General features: G+C 38.9%; 1 protein-coding gene across 5 annotated transcripts in view; it reads left to right on the top strand.

Moving 5' to 3' along the window:
* Nucleotides 1–1,628: 1,628 nt before the first annotated feature.
* wdfy3 (WD repeat and FYVE domain containing 3) overlaps nucleotides 1,629–12,629 on the top strand; it is a 90,265-nt gene continuing 79,264 nt past the window's right edge. For 3 of the 5 annotated variants that reach the window (XM_046385924.1, XM_046385922.1, XM_046385919.1), the window contains exon 1: nucleotides 1,630–1,885. The gene's annotated coding sequence lies outside the window, so the exon portion shown is untranslated. Of the gene's footprint in view, nucleotides 1,886–1,916; nucleotides 2,381–12,629 lie in introns of those variants that run through there. The other 2 variants (XM_046385923.1, XM_046385921.1) reach the window with 2 other exon arrangements.

Here is a 12,629-nt window from a genome sequence, read left to right as displayed (position 1 = left end):
GTGTGCAAAAACAGTTAAAAAAGAATGTAGAGGTAAAATAAATTAACAATTTACAAGGTAAAGTAAAAACAGTACAATATACAGCTATATACAAGTCCTCTTAAGGGAGGAAATGAGGACTAGACCATAGAATTATACAGTCTAACAGCAGTGGGAATGAAGGACTTGCGGTAGCGCTCCTTCCTACACTGGGGGTGTAGCAGTCTGCCGCTGAAGGAGCTGTTCAACTGTCTGATGCAGAGGGTGAGAGGTGTTGTCCATGATGGATGTCAGCTTGGCTAATGTCCTCCTCTCACCCACCTCCTCCACAGAGTCTAATGGGCAGCCCAGAACAGAGCTGTCCTTCCTGACCAGCTTGTTCAGTCTCTTCCTGTCCCGGTCCGTGCTGCCCGGTCCCCAACAGACCACAGCACAGTGAACAGCAGAGGCTACCACAGAGTCATAAAATGTCTGTAGCAGGGGCCTGCACACTCCAAAGGACCTCAGTCTCCTCAGAAGGTGGAGGAAACTTTGGCCCTTCTTGTACAGGGCATCGGTGTTATGTGACCAGTCCAGTTTATGGTTGAGGTGAACACCCAGGTACTGAAAACTGTCCACAATCTCGATGTCCGAGCCCTGGATGTTCACTGGTGTAAGTGGTAATGTCCTTCTCCGGAAGTCAATCACCCTCTCCTTTGTTTTACTGGTGTTTTACTAAGTCTAAAGCTCGCAGATCTGATCCAGCACTTCAGGAACTTACAGCAAAACTCCAAATACTTGTCAAAAAATGTATTTGAGGTCGAGGTTGAAATTACATTTATTTAGTATCTTAAAGGTACCTCAGTTACTAAAATAAATACAATCTGGACTATCCAACATACTGAAAATGAACTCAACTAAATATGGGGACAATTTTGTACTGATCATTCATTTGCAACAGTCAACAAATGATAAGAAAGTTCAAAGAGTTTCACAGAACTTATCCAGCAGGTGATCAAAAATATGTTAAATCATGTGTTTTTCCAAGCTGGGCTGACCAACCAACCAGTTCACGGGTATCTACATTTTAACAAAAACTCAAATGATAAAATTCCTCGTTCTGTTTTCCGAGATTACATGATACATCATAAATGCACACGTAAACACACTGTGATCTTACTTACTTCACTCCTGTAAAATCCTTAAAACTTCTCAGTGGTGAAAGCCTGTTTACTGTTGTATGGTTCAATAAGAAATTCAGTAGGTCAGGAACTGTTAGATGGACTGTTTCTCTCTGCATCCTCGTATACATAATACATGCACAGTCTTCAAGTAGCCTCTAATAAAAATGTAGATTTTCTAAAATCAGTGGATGAACTTATACTTATACATTATTCTCTTCCTATTTGTCTCCTTTTCTGCTAAAACGACTTTCTTCAAAATAAATAATAAAGTAATCACGAAAGAAACATAACAATGATTAAAAAAAAAAAACTAAAAAAGGTGAGCCCAGACACACTCAAAAAAATGGCAAAGCAAAACTAAAGAAAAACGGCAATGTATGTGTTAATGGGTTTATTCTTTTTAGCTCTAACATAGAGAGAATTTTAAACGAAATTAACGTGTCCCTTAAATCCAGGTGTGTTCTCCCATTCATCCAACAGATGTCAGGTTTGTCTTTCAGATGTGGCCTCCATTGGGGCTGAGTGGAGGATGCTGTTTGGAGGAAAATCAGCGCTGGGACCTGGCTGGGACGTTTGTTTGGATATTGAGGAAAAATGGCTACCAGGAGGAAGGAAAGGAAGCAGTGACCACTTTTGGAGTAAAGCATGGTTTGTGACATATGGATACACTTGGAGTGCCCCACGTAACAGACACATTGGGGGTTATCATCGACGTTCAAGCCGAAGGATTTTACCGCATACTGGTAAGGGGATGGCGGTTACACCAAAGACACAGTGGTCTCTGGAGTGGCTAGCTAGCACTGCGCTGCTAGCTGCCTAGCATGCGAGTTAGCTAGCAAAGGCAGGAATGTGAATCTCGACTCGCGTTCACGTTAGGTTTCATCTACAGTAACGTTAAAGCTAATGTTAGCGTGCCAACAGTCACGCCCAGAAAGGCAAGACGTATCCACTGTTACTCCTGAAACACAAACCAGCTTGTTTATTTGTAGTGTATCTACTAAAGGCCAGCGTCACCGTTTAGCTTGACAGTTGTCGTTCAGATGCCGCGATGCTAGTGCGATCAGCTGGTCGTTAGCTAACTGGCGGTAGTGATGTAAGCTAAGCTAGCGTCAGTATTTCGCTCATACGCTGCGTTTTTGCTGCTGTGTTGTGTTTTCAATCAGTGTCCTTACATTGTGGCGCTTTAAGGAATATAATGGATTACAGTCACTGGAAAACACATGAGGGCGCAGACTGGTGTAAGTTAAGCAAACCATTAAGAGCACAACTATAGTTTGCGTTGGATGGATTTCTTAATATAAATTTTTGGGTGGCTAGGCAGATTTGTTGTAACCTTACGACTAGCTAATAATAGCCAAGGTCTGTTGGTGCTGAAGGAGCAGTGACTGGCATATTTAGTGTGATTACATTGGCCTTCTTTCGTGCTCACAGACTCTGCTGTGCTCCTGACACGCAACTTCAAGTCACCTGTGTGACCACTGGCCAGTGCATTGTTCCCGATTACACGGTTGACTGCCTGGCTGCTTGTACACTCACCTAACTACCTAACGGCAGCTCATTCTGGCTTGTAGGCTTGGGCTAAATGTGTCCAATGGGTATGGTGCAACTGACATTATTTCAAAGTTGTGTCATGCTGTTGCAGTGTTTACTGTGCCCCTTGGCTTTGTGAGTGGTGAGCTACGAGACAGACAACGATCACATGACAGACATGGTTTTACTTCTGCAGGTTTTCTCCCTGCTGGTAATTGCAGACACTAGAGTAGGGCACTGTCTATGTCAGAGTAACGTTAAACGATATGATCCCAAGTTATAGATCAAATTGAAAGCAAACAGTGGAAATCCTCATTGTCGGTCTTTTTAGAAACATATTGTGTGTTTCCACGCAAATCGTTTTAGGGACCTTTTAAAGTATATGGAAAAATGATTGGGTAAAAGAACTTCCTGATATAAGGACTAAAATAACTTGAAATAGTATATTAAATATTATATTGTTAAACACATCTTCATTCTTCTGCCATTTGTGCAATGTTTGGCTTCCCCCTATGTGTAATAACTGAACCCAGTGTCTGAAGCTGTAGCTGTGCACGTTTGCAGTCAGGGCAGAAAAATTGCATCATATCCAGTGTCAAAATTGACCATCTAAAACAATGACAATTTTTCATCTTTACAAAGTAAAACAATCAATGATCATTTGCCCAAAGGGTTGTGGGCAAACTTAATCAGTGACAGCCAACATTTACCCACTTTTTCCACTTTATTAGACAGTGTAGTGAGTGACATATTTTATGTTTAGCATCAAGTTGTTTAACTCAATCAGGTAATTAAGTCTGAAATGTTGTCCTACTAGAAAGACTGTTAATAACAATCTTCAATCACCAGTTTAATTTATATCTGATTCAATCATACTTGATAGTATTGTTATAGATCTTACATATTACATCAGTTGTTTATCCTTTTATGGCTTTATGGCTTCACCTGCCAACAATAACAACAACATCGTGTCCACTGTAACTCTTTGTTACATGTGTGCAGAGATGGAATGTGAACTTTTAACCACAATAATAATTTGTAATTTCCTTCCAGCAAGTTTAAAAACAAGGACTTCACAAACTCCTCTTGCAGGAGAAGCTGAATAGTATGAGCTTGACCACATTGATGTTTACTGCTGGGTTACTGCATTTTAAAAAGAATCTCATGCTCCTTTATCTGCCCCAGAGAATAAATTTAAAGGGGTTACAGTGGACAAATGCAGGTTTCTAAAACAGCATAATTTAAACAGATAATGAGCATATGTAAGGAAAAAAATGTTTTAAATGGAGAAAGTGATTACAAAAAAGACAGTTTCATAAAACTAAATTTCTATGTTATAAATGTATTATCTATAATCATGAGAACCATAAATATTGGTGCCTGCCCATTTTTGTATTCATACTCCTGACCTAGAAACCAGTGGTTCATCTAACCCATTTCATGTAGTTCATCTAAATTGGAGCTGAGTCTAGTTAAGCTCTTACATTAAATGGGAGAACAACACAACCCTCTGTAAATCGTAAAGAATTAGGGATGGTGAAATTTCAGGATATTTGGTCATATTAATAATTAGTCATACCAACCCCAGCACTTCAAAGAAAAGCAAAGACTAAGCAGACTGAGAAATGACTGGCAGCAACAACCAAAAAGCTGTTAAAGGACTGAATGTAGCTACAGTAAGTCTCTTTACGCTGTCACCCACTTTTGAAGATAACCTACCATTATTTGAATGTTCTAATCTAATATAATTAGTGTAACAGTAATATGATTGGTTAAAGCAGCTGTTAATGTGTGGGCTGCACCTGCTTCTGCAGCATTTTGACAGTAGCTGAATTTCTTTTTGCATACTGGGTCTTGTGTGTTTGTACTGTGAGTGGAAGGCTCTGATTTTTATACTTGCATGTATTTGAAGTCAGATTTTTACAGAAATCTGCCCTAGCAAATAAGCTAATTAGCTGGAGTTAATCATGAAATACAGCTGAAAAAAATGAGCAGATTGACAAGATTGAATAACTTTTGGTTTTTAACTGCAAGCGGGACAAAAGAATCAATTTGAAGATGTCATCTGGGGCCCTGAAAATAATATTCATGAACCGCTGCAACCCAAACTAAAACAAAAAATATTCAGTATGAATAAGTACATTACCCCTGGACGAAGACAATGGATGTTACTTCTCTTCATGCTTTCAAATAAGCAAGGCACTAAACCACGAAAACATATAAACATAGAATTTTTTTTGTTTTGTTTTTACTAACAACCAATAACTGACAGATTTTACATTAGCCACCTTTGCTCTGTTTACAAGCTTTTATGAACAGTGAGTTACAGCCCTTTGCTCTGAATGAAATAGACTTTTTGACACGTTCACATTGTTCACACACTTTCAGACTCATTTTCATCAAGGTGTTAAACTGTATCTGTACATCAAATCTAAAGCTGTAACTTTTCACATAACAACAGTAGAAAACACAACCCTGCCAACCATCGATCTTTAATGCCACATGCGTAGCACATACAGACAATTATTTTCTGTTTTGGTGAATCTTAACCTGGACATAAAGAATAAAAATCAGTTTGTTAGGCAAAGAGGACTCTGGATGTTATAGAGAAGCAATAATGTCACATGAAATTTATCATGAACAAATGGACAAAAGAATGTTGGCAAGAACATGAAATATGACCACCTGTAATTAGTTTGTCAAAGCCAAAAATTCAACCCTCAAACATCCAAATTATTACTGTATTGTTGTTTTTCAAATTTACACAATATGTTAAACTTAGATTGTAATATTCATCGGGCATTCTCCAGACTACAGAAATCATCTGCTGAGCTCCTATTTTGCTGTGATTTACTGACATTACTTAAGAAGTGGGGGTAGCTGGTATGATGAAATAACATTATAACTATAGCCTTTTTTCTTCTGCTTTTCTGCCTCTGTGCTTTCATTGTCCCTACATCTACAGCTGTAGTTTTCTTTATTTCATCTATGTTTCTCTAGTTTTTGCAGTTTGTTTCATGGGGCAGCTGCTTCATGTGACAGTTTAGTCATTTAACTGTATCAACATTATATTATGACCTTGCTGAACCTTTGTTACATTGTGCCCACCATTCAAAAGCTGATAAATTTATGCATATGAGTTTTGTACCAGAAACTGATTCATCTCACCAGGTGTAGTTGGAAGATCTACCCGGGAGTTTGGTTCTAGTTCTAGTTCTAAAAAGCTATTTGGATATTAAATGTGTAAAAGTGCTTGCTGAATTTATCAGCCTTCGTACCCAGTAGACAAGGACATATTTTGCAACCCTTATGACCTGTTATAGATAGCTCAGATTTTGACAAGGGACGGCACATATTTTAATTGATGCTTATTGCTGCCTAATGCTTTTGTGTTAGTGCTTGTCAGACATCTACAGATCAAGTATGGGGCTGCAACTAACAGTTGCTTAATTATCAAGCAAGACAGGGCAAAAAACATTCCAAAATGTAATCATCAAATATAAATCTAAAACCAATAATTGTAAGCGGTATGCTGTAAATGTTGTTTTTTTCTTTTTATTGTTTTGTCAGGGCCCAAGTTGATGACTTAAATTTCTTACTTTGTTTTGCTTTTGCTTTAGGAGTCTGAGGAGATGTAGTAATTGTTGTAAATGAACAATTGCTAATAATGGTTTGTTGTAGGTGCTATGACAGCATTTTGAAGAGTGTTATGCCTGAGGCCAAATTGGAAAAGAAAAAAAGATTTGTAGATTACAAATAGACGTTTTTATAAGATGGGGGCGGGTGAGACCATAGATTTAAATAGCATAGAAAGACTCAAGGCTCTGAGATTTCATTTTTATCTGTGCATCTCTCTCTCTGGTGGGATGGGAGCAACAATGTGGATTCTGTGCTTTGTGGGGTGCTTGTTATTGATTAATTGTAGCTACATATCTACATTAAAATCTTGTGGATAATACAGCACAAGGCCAGTGCTAATTTCCCTCTCAGTGCACCAAGCAAGCTTTCTCAGGCCATGTAAAATGCATTGCAAAAAAAGGGACAGCTTGTGTTGTGTTGAGTTGCATGGCATGGGGTGCGTGTGTGGCGTTTCTCACTAAAGATGCCATGTCAGACACCAGACTTTATTTGCACATTAGCAGTTGTTGCATTCTTGAAGCAGCGTGCAGTCAAAAAGTAGGAGAGGATGATTCATAATTAGCCCACAGGGAAACAGCCTACACATCATGAGAGCCAGCAGAGCACTGCAATACACACACATACTGTCGTATGCACATATGCTTTGTGTATATGCACTGAATCTTTGTAGCATACATACATACAAATAGTCACATATTTACAGTATTCGTCTGCTCATTTATTACAGTGAGTTGATTTATTCATTCTGGTAAAAAGATAAAGCTGGCATATTTCGTATTTTTTATTGTCAACAAATCAACTGAAAAGACCAAAACCAACAGTAAATTGATACTACCAAAAAATATTATCTGCATAGTAATCCTCTTAACCATAGAGCTCTATTATTGTCCATAAACTATTAAAAACACATTGGTGAGCCACACCTTTGCACTGTATGATGCTCCATCATTACAAAGAGTATACCACATACACCACAGTGCAGCTGATGTCAATACTGACTAGATCACCAAATGTGTAGTTTTTACTTGAGACTATAGTTTGCAGCTGTTTTAGGAAAGTAATGAGCCTTTTTTGACATGAAACTGCATGTATGACCTATTTTCGTAGACCTACATCTTCAGTACCATTGAGCTAATGAGAGCCAAGTATTGAGAGGTGGTCAAACATGTTGTTGATTTTTGTCTCTTTATGGCATTTACTAACAGATTTGTTGTAGCATTTCCTACTTCATTTTCCTCAAAAATGGAATGAATTAAGAATAAATCATACATGAAGCCGGAGTAATGTGTTACTGACTAGAGATGCACCGATTGACCGGCAAGGGCTCGGAATTAGCTGCTTTTCCGCTTTCTTGGCCTAGGCCGGACACTGGCCGGTCAGTCTTCCATATCTACCAAGTTCACAGCCACATGCTAACAAGCTCTTTACCGTGAGTGAAGAAGATGCAAGCGAAGGAAAAATGGCCAAAACTAAAGCTAGCTAGAGCTCAGTGCCAGACGCAAGTCAGCAGCCTATGCTGTCTTTTCAGTGAAAAGACCAAAGCAGTTACTAGGAAAACTGTGGAATTCATGACCCGGTTTGAACAGCTGTTCTCCATAGTTGAAAATAGAGTGTTACTAGAGTAATTTTATTATTCACATGTGTACTGCTTCTAGAGCGGTACATATGTGAATAAGTGGTGAAGCAAGAGAGCGAGTGGCCAGTGATGGCATGAGTTAGCCATAAATTTGAGTTGACTGTAAATTTCCAGTGCGAGTCACAGTCAGTCAGTAAATAAATGCTACGACTTATCAAAACCAAGCAGAGCCCCTGTGTGCTGGGTGAAGTGAAGTGAAAGGGTTAGCTTCAGTCCAGGAGGAAAATCTCCCCTGCTTCCCGATCAGGTCCGGAAACTAAGCAGAGAAAAGGTTAACAAGAGGCTTCACAAATGTGATAAATTACCTCAGCCTGGTGAATTTATAAGCATACTGTAAAATGATATAATGAACTGAGATCTATTTTGTTATATAAATCTGTTACACCAGCTTTTGTTCAGTAAAATCAGACAGTTTGGGTGTACAGCTCATTTTCACTTAATTGTTATTTGTAGCTCTTTCCAGTTGCTTCATTTGGAGATGTAAAGTTTAATAATTTCTTTTCTTATGAAAGAAATAATTTGCATTGAAGAAAAGTTGATTTTTGTTTGTATATGCTGTCATACATTATCATTACATTATTCCAAATGCTTTCAACAATGTACAAATCGGCATTTTCTTCAAGTTTATGGTGTTGGCGAGTGAGGAAGAAAGTCTGTGATTGCTGCTAGGGTTGTCTCATTATGAAAGTTTGACTACACAGTTATCATGGCTGAAAGAAATCAAGATAACAGTATCACTGCAATATCAGCCCAATTCATCTTTAACTTTGTTTACTGTGCTAACAGTACGACTCCCATGATCTCTTGCAACTTGTGTCTTTTGTTTTCATTGAATGATTCATAGCTGTGTCAACTACACAATGTGGGTTTAATGGACTAATTGTCTCAGCGCTAGTATCCTGTTGTTTAAGAACACGGAGGGAACTCAAAGTAGATTGCATAGAAATTACGATACATTATCACTTTATTTTTACCAAAAAAAAGCATCAGTATCAATATGTCAGTCTTGAGAAAACTTTTTCTCTTCCCTATGTGTTTGAAGTCATCATAATGCAAAGTTAATATGAACTCACTGAGCACAGACATACATAATGAACATACATAGTGATGGCTAAATCCCCATAAAATGAATTTTTAATGGTGCTCACTACTGTGGGTTATGGATGCCCCCTCCCCTTTTGGTCTAAATGGTATGTTCCTTTTGCTGTGATGGCCATAGCCTCCCCCACACTGTTCCTCCTCTATAGCCCTGTACACCCCACCCGGTGTCAGGGGGGGATCAGCTGTGCCAGTCCCGGCAGGCCACACACACACACACTCACTCTCTCTCTCACACACACACACACACACTATATGCTGGCTGGTGAACAAAGCCCCTGGCACTGCCAATGAAGACAAGCTATGCCTCCGCGCTCAGTCTCTCCTCTTCTCACTCCGCCGTGAGGGGAAGGCATGACACCATTGTCGCCGCTTTTCCTTGTCAGAAAGACGACAGTTTTTGGGGAAAAGGAGTCGGTCTGGGTATACAGTGGATAATTTTTATCTTTTCTGCTGCTGGTGATCTGAGATGCTGGCAGAGCGCAGAGAGAACGGCAGGTAGGGAAAATCAAGAGCGGGATGCTGAGCTTGTCTCCGCGGTGACCAGGAGTTTGTTTACTGTTTACTGGCGAGCCTGACCTTGGTGGATAGTATAGCCTGTTTATTGTTATTATTGATGTTAAGCAATGCTTTAAAGTGTGAGTGTCTGACTCTTTTACATGTATACTTGACACTGAAGCAGTTTGGTGGATGCTTATATCTAGAATGACCGAATGCAGTCGTGCACTAAGCTTCGATTACTATCATTACCACCATTGAGCACTGAGGGAAGCAACAGTCGAAGCTACTGTATATGTAGCAAAATATCCATCATGTACTGGATAAAAAGGAAGCAAGGGCTTGCTATTGTCTGTTTTTTAACTTAGTAAAAACGTAAAAACCACAACAGTCTTGACTTTTTGAATTAATAGACATTCCTTTTGTGTAACGTTTAAATCTTTCATCTCATTTCTGATGCAGAAAAGACTCGGTATGTAATGAAGCAATTGCACCTGATACTGTGTCGTAGATTTTTATGTTGGAGCATCTAACAGCAAATGTTTATGAAAAATTGTAAAATTAAAGTGCACAGTTTTTAATTCACAATTTGGGAGAGGACGTGGTTGACTAAGCTGCTAATGTTTTGAATTATATAATTTGTTTTGTGATTCTGGTTGTTGACAGTAACTTTGTATGGTACCCACTTGTTGTCATTGATACCATTCAGTGATATAACCAACACATTACTGAAGTATGGGCAAGGCAGCATTACTCTTTGAATAAATCTCACTGATCTTTGAGAAAAAAAGCAGTTGTCTGTCTGCCAGTCACAGTAGCAGGTGCACTGTTATTTGCTCAAGCAGCATGGTAGAAGAGACCTTAGTCAGAATTTACCTGCATTTTGCTGGTGGTAATAACATGTGATGATGACACCGCAGGCGTTGTTTGCAAGGCTTAAATAGATATCGAGTGAAGAGGCTGTCAGCTCTGGTCCTGTCCGGACTTGTTTGGCATGAGATCATTTCCTGCCCTTCTGGCTCTTGTTACGCTCGTACAGGCCATACATCAGCTGTTAATCAAAAACCTGCTACAGTTGTTAGAAGCTGCTCCATTGTAATTTTGTTACTCTAAATCCATGATGCCTCATGTTCTTTTTTCGTTAGTGATGATTTTAAAATGGCTCAGCTTGTCAGAAAATATTTTCTATTTCTTCTAGTGGCTTGCAGGCAACAAAGAGAAGCATCGAATGGAGGATTATGTGTCACAATGGCTTTCTGAGGAGACAGTGTATCACGCGTAGCAGCATTTGATTTTTGGTCGGTGCGAATTCACCGCCCTCTCGACACAGCCTTGTACTTTGTTCAAATTTGCATTTTGTTTTAAAAGTTTGGTTTTATCTTAGCACTCCTGTCAACCCAGTTTTCTTCTCTGTGGAGCTCCCATGCTTCCACCTTCCTCCGTAAACTGTCAGACAAGAGACATTTCTGTGATTACATCACCTTCTCCAGAGGAACGACCACACAAGCCTTTGAAGAGTTGGGCTTTTCCAGGGCACTGGCTGCCTTCATCTCCCAGGAGTTAGAGCTAACTCTGTGAGACGTTCATTGAAGCTGGCGTCCGCTTAAAGAGAATGCTTTGAAAAAGACTGAAGGGCCAAGAAAGCCAGCTCAGTTCCCAACTGCACAGGAGACATTCCATTGATGCCATTGACTGGTTTTATTCGGTTGAGCCAAGATGTGGTTTGGTGTTGTTTTTCCTTTAAATGGAACTGGTTATGGTTATAGTATAACGTGATCAGGCGTGCACACAGTTTTTTTTTCTTTTTAGTATGACTGGCTTTAAATTGGTGATCACTTTTATGATGATGGTACTGTGGGTTTTTAAACTTCATCAAGGCTGCTTTCTTAGTCAAGCGTTGGAAATTAAAGAAGCAAGGTCTATATTTGATTGGTTATATTAAAATATAAAAAATTCAGTCACACACTCAAAGCTTCTCAGTGGCAGTGTTGGAGATAACAGCAGCCTCATGCTAACAATTGTCCTTCTGAACCGTTTCCAGCTTTCTTCAGATACATCCATGTTCTCTCAACACATTTTGGATCAACAGATAAGGAGGCCTCTTATCTCGAAAGGAATTATGAGTGCTTTCTTGCCAGTAGTATGGGCAACTGGTTTTTCCTTGCTGTGTTTCCAGAAAAAATGGATTGTGTAAATTTAGATTAAAATAAACTTAAATCCTGCTGATATACATCCAACACGTTTTTATGCAGTACCCTCTATTACATCAGCCAATATATATAAGTCAGGTTTGTCACTCTATACTACGTGCAATGTCTCAAAGAGTGTCTTAGCCTTTTAAGGAGTCCTTCATTACAAGGAGATAGGTAAAACTTAAGCATACCAATTGTCCTCCAAAAAATGAAGTCAAATGAGAATGAGAAAAACAATGAGTTATTGCTGTTTTTCCGGTGCATTGTACTCACATTTGTCCATTCATACCAGAATTTAAAATTATAGACATTTATAGACATACTTTATAGCATATATGCTGTTTTGAGTAAGGTTCTTTGATTACCAATGCCACGTTATTTATTTGCACTGAAACTGGACCCCGCTACTTCACAAGCAGCAGCTATGTCCAACCAAGATTTTCTTCAACTGCACAAGTAGTCAATATCCATAAATGGCAAGCTACTTGTGTAACTTTAAGCCCATGTCAGCAAACTTATATTTCTTAATATTTATGTTCTTTTTCAGTTTGATAGACAACACTGCAATCTGGTTGCCCTCATACAGGGTTAGTAGAATATAGTCATTAAAAAATAATATGCTTTTTTTTAAGGCAATGGGATTGGATTGATGCTTGGTATTGGATGATACTCAAGTTCAGGTGTTGAAATCAGTACAGATATAGCCAATCAAAAGAAAACAGCGGCTTTCAGGTAAAGCGCTGTTGTTCCTGAGATGCAGCGCCAGTTCCACAAAAGTTTGGATGTTGTATAAAACATAAATAAGTCCTTTTCGAAATATTCTTAATTGTCCAATATTGTCCTTTATTGTCCAAATACAATATAGTATACTTTATCACCTTCATTGATTGACAT

Source organism: Scatophagus argus, chromosome 4, assembly GCF_020382885.2.
Source record: "Scatophagus argus isolate fScaArg1 chromosome 4, fScaArg1.pri, whole genome shotgun sequence".
NCBI classification, from domain to species: domain Eukaryota; kingdom Metazoa; phylum Chordata; class Actinopteri; family Scatophagidae; genus Scatophagus; species Scatophagus argus.
The sequence above is the reverse complement of the archived record's forward strand: the minus strand, read 5'-3'. Positions and strand labels throughout refer to the sequence as shown.